This window comes from Acyrthosiphon pisum, chromosome X, assembly GCF_005508785.2.
Source record: "Acyrthosiphon pisum isolate AL4f chromosome X, pea_aphid_22Mar2018_4r6ur, whole genome shotgun sequence".
Taxonomy (NCBI): Eukaryota; Metazoa; Arthropoda; class Insecta; order Hemiptera; family Aphididae; genus Acyrthosiphon; species Acyrthosiphon pisum.
Window position 1 is genome coordinate 102,995,797 of NC_042493.1, and position 5,180 is coordinate 103,000,976.

Below are 5,180 nucleotides of genomic sequence, written 5' to 3' on the forward strand. Positions count from 1 at the left end.
AACATATTGTGAAGGTCTGACCACGCACACCCGCCAACCATGCTGTGATCAGTCGTCTACAATATTATTATTATAATATTATCGTGTTCGTGATCCGATCAATCGCCGTGAGTACGTCATGGCCACTCTCGATACGTCTAATAATATTGACAATAATAATATTATTACTACTCGTCCGAGCCACGGCCCACGAGTAGTGTTTGAAAATTTCATAAAATTTAAAAAAATTAAATATTTCATGACATTTTTCATATTTTAATAAATTTTGTTTTAATTTTAAATAAGTTTTAGGGCCAGTTGTACCATCTCTGATTAAGTTTAATCGAAGTCTAACCGTAGACGGTGCAACTGGCCCTTATATTTACACATAATTGTCATAAATCGCCTTTATAATTATTGTGTGGTACCTGCATGGCTGCATGTATACCTTTTTTTTTTTTTTTCCGTAATAACCGCTACATGGGAGCCGGACTGTTTTCACATTGCTTAACTCGACTGCATGTATACCTAACCTTTGGTATTATACATTTAAAATGATATTCAAAATATAAATGATACAAGTACGTAATACGTACCTCCCGATTTTTTTATTCCCGTTAAATACTTTCCTAATTTATTCATTCCTGCGTAATAATTGTTCGTGTGTACTTTTTCTCGTGTAAATGTGTAATGTCGTCGTCGTCTCAGAATGAAGAATTCTAAATCAATTATTTTGAAAAATGGTTTTTTTTCATAATATTATTATTAAGTATTTTTTGTTGTATAATTCAATCCTGAAATCGTATCAACAGATCGTAAACAAATCGTATCAATCGTATCAGCAAATCGTAAACTGATTCCAACGGTTGGGGACCATTTAGTAATTTGTAACTATGTACCGATGTAACAGTAACGAACAAATGTATTCGTTACTGATTTAAGTAATTTATAATCCAAGACCGTGATTACAGGAGTTCCGCTTATCACTTGTCGGTTGCCTTTAGTTTTCGTAGTTTTCGTGACAGAATATTTTTTTTACCGTGTGTACTGTGTGTTTGTCCGTCTAAAATAATAAATAGGTGCTTTTCAAACATTCAATTTTAATAATACAAATAACATCTCATCAAATTTTTGACTGTGAAATCAAAAAGTTATGTTTTTCTAGGTTTCATTCATGTGCTTTGTACAGTACTCGGCGAGAATGCTGTAGACATATTGTGTATGTATTATACTTAAAGCATAGTACGTACTATACCTTTGAAAAATATGACACCGGACACACGATACCTAACCACTCAACTACTCTATGGATGACTGGATTAACTACCACGAGAAAACGTACACCTCAAAACACAATCATCTATAGGAAACTGGAATCCAGGTGTCGTAAACATTCCAAGACTGACTGAGTGATCGAGGCTACCCAAGTCCATTGATCGAGTTCATTTTTCTAAGTTCCAATTTCCAACTGCTTGCAATACAGGATAACTTCAATATCCGACTCGTCAAATTGGTCTTGGTGGGTGCACTTTTATATTAATTATTTGAACTTTATTTTTGATAATAATATATAACACTACGTTTTATATAACTCATAAGTGTATAGTGTGCGGTAATAGATCTAATAACAACAATATCAATCGTGAAGGAGTCTTTTTATCATGGGTGAGTAATGAGTAGGGCTCAGATTTATATGTAAATACATATTTTCTCTGCGACATGTAAACTAATTTCGGCAAGTTTTAATTCGTAAAACGTTAATTTGATAAAACGAGCTATACCTATTTGATTTTACATATTTTTACATATTTTGTCATAAATACATGTTTTTACATATTTCACAATTATTCAATTTCTTCTCACATATTTAGACAATTATACTGTTTTAATGTCTTTTCTTCAGAGTTAGAATAATTGAAAGGTTATCATGACTTTATATTATTATATCGACGATCTTTTGAATTCGAAAATTTAAAAGTACATGTTATTATTAATTGTAATCAAGATAATTAGATAACTATAGATAAATATGCATTTTTTATTACTAAATTATTAATTATTTCTATTACTTTATTATTAATTATTATTAAGATTTTACAACAATATCAGCGATCTTTTGGATTCAAAAATTTAAAAATGAATGTTAATACATGTTTGTAATCAATATAATTAGATAAATATACATTTTTTATTACATTCAGGGTTGCTACGCACTCACTATTTCTCACTATTCTCACTTTATTTGAGTGTGCTCACTTTTTCGCACTTATTTCATTGATTCCTCACTTTTTTAAAAATCTTTAAATGTAAATAAGTGTTTAAATTAAATATTCGAAATTTTTATAATTATTTATGTTTTAAGACCAATTTTAAAAATAAAAAAAAATGAATTGCGGAATAAAAATCACCGACCCTAGGAAAAGAAATTCCCAGACTACAATATTACTCATAACCTCATGAAAATGGTTGAACAAATATTTTTTAAACTTTAATTAGTATCTATAATAAACATATTATTAATATTTAATTGCAAATACGTATATTATATTATATTATACTATATTATAATATCATTCAAAAAATTAATATATATAAAACTATAATATCAGTTTCTACAGTTGTTATGTTTGTTGGTTAAATAAAATTTTATTTATGTTATATAATTTAGGTATTGTAGGCAGAACCACATATTATTAATATTTAAACAAAATTATTTTATATGTATTATTTATAACTTGTATATAATAAACTGAAAAAGTAAAAAACAACTGAAAATATTTTAAACTGTTGTATTTTATTTTTATATTTTTGTTTAAAAAACTCACCTATAATATGAAAATAATACTCATCCTTTACTAGAATATTACTCACTTAATTGAAAAAAATACTCACTATTCTCACATTTTTTAAGAAAAAAATTAGTAGCAACCCTGTACATTTTATTATATTATTATTAATTATATTATTTTTTTTTTTTTTGTTTGATAATACATATTTTGAATTCTTTAGTACATATTTTTATTGTATAAATACATACTTTGGTTATGTAAATACATATAAATTCGAGCCCTAGTAATGAGTATCAATTGGTTCTAGAAATTTACTTGCTCAAACTGTTGTAAAAAAAAAAACGCACATTGATTTTTGAATCATATTATTAACATGGTTCATTATCCTGGTGCAAGCTACTGTGAAATAATTTTGAACCGGTTTAGCCTAATAATTTCTACTTGGTGTTTATTTTCCTAATCTAACATTAACAATTTATTGTATTCATTGATATTTGTTTTATAGAATTCCCAAGAATGAATACATGAGAAGAGAATGGCTTAAATTTTAGGAATTGATCGTTATCATGAATGGCAACGTACCTACCTATGTATAGTGATCATTTTTTAAAAAATAACTATAAGCCAGCAAAAAGCGATTTTTATTTTTAAATACTATTCCCCAACCTTATGATCGAAATGGATTTCCTTATAATTAATACTTCTCGATCTGTATAATTTAATTTTTCATTTGCAATAGTATTTTATTTTATATAGAGTTATGTTACTCAAAGTAATGATGCTGAAATTGAAAATAATGTAGTTTTACCAATGGATCAAAATTTTATAAGGTGAATTAATGAAAATTGTATTTGACTAGATTTTGTTTTTACAATTATTTAAAAATCTAGAAAATTGGCTTATTATGATGAAAGTGATTTTAAAGTGAGTTATGAGTACTTTAAAATGCACAAATAATTTACAATTTTAAAATACTCATAGCCCGCTTTAAAATTAAAATATAATAAAAAGCCCGTGAGGTTGTCTAGATAATAATCTTACCTTTAGATTTTATATGAAGTCAATTCACTCTTGATTTTTAAGGTAACGGAGCTACACGTGTTATGCTTTGCGTATAATTTGGTATGTTACGCACTTGTAAAATGGAGACAATACATCCTCTTAATGCGTACATAATATAAACCAATATTTTGTAAAATATAAAATCAAAATAGTCAACTAATAACGCCCAAACAAACCTGTGTGTATATTTACTATAAGGAAATAATCATCTTGTAGGCTGTTCATACGAATAAATATATGAACACAACTTATTTTGTATCATAATATACTGTACAGCCAACGAGGTACTGAGAATAATTGATTGTAATTATCAATAATTGTTCTTAGCTTACACCTGAACAATATTGCAATGGTTGGGAAAGATTAGCTGGATTATCAATTGTTCTATAGTAGTGAGTAATATTCGATTCTATGTTATTCACAACCAGTACTCTGTAGTTCATTATTTTGGTTACAAAGACATGGAAGGATCTATACCTTCTAGATTCTACAAAAAATAGTCATTAGACTATCCTAAGTATATAGACTCTATACAAACTAGACTATTATTTAGTTATATTACTAAAATATGTATTTTGAACTCAATTGTTTCAGGAATACTGAAGAATACTAAAGAACAGATTAAAATCTGACACTGTACCATCAGTATTTTTAGATAATGGTAAGAAAAATATTAATTATTTGTTATTTTATTTTGTATTAACTTTTTAATTATTATTTAGCATTCTATTATTATAGTTTAAGTAAATACAAGGTTTTATTTTGCTATATAATGTAATAATTTTTAACTTTTTCTTTTAAAAATAAAAAATGAACAATATTATAAACTTTTTACGATTTAATATAAGAAAGAAAGTTTTATTAATAAATTAGAATAAAGCAAACCCATGCAGTAAAAACACTAGTTCATAACCACAATTCTCCTTTCTTTATACTAATATATATATATATATATATATATATATATATATTTTAAATTATTTCCATATTAATTTTCAAAAATCTATCCTTAATGACCGTGGAAAATATAAAACTTAATTATTTTTGTTAGATAAACATGTTTAAAATAGTAATTTTTCCTCTTAAATCAGTTAATCCAAGATAATGACTTTGGAATGTCCTTTTAAATAATTTTCTCTGATGTTATATTTCTTTTTTATAATAAAATTGTATTTAAAATCAATATAATAAATTAAAATTAAAATTTTTTTTTCAAATCATTAGCACCTAATGCTTTGTCAGTGTCAATCAATGAGGTGCCTGTATTGAGTACATGTGAAGATCAATTCATAAGCCCAATAGATAATGAAGCTTCTGAACACTCGTCAGAAGAAAAAAAAACAATGTTAA

At 26.2% G+C, this 5,180-nt stretch overlaps 1 long non-coding RNA gene across 1 annotated transcript; it reads left to right on the forward strand.

The window, feature by feature from the left end:
* The first annotated feature begins 999 nt into the window (after positions 1-999).
* Positions 1,000-5,174, forward strand: LOC107883808. The gene is made up of 3 exons (XR_003838668.1): positions 1,000-1,498; positions 4,425-4,491; positions 5,055-5,174. It is a non-coding gene; the product is annotated as an uncharacterized LOC107883808 (long non-coding RNA).
* The last annotated feature ends 6 nt before the right edge of the window (positions 5,175-5,180 follow it).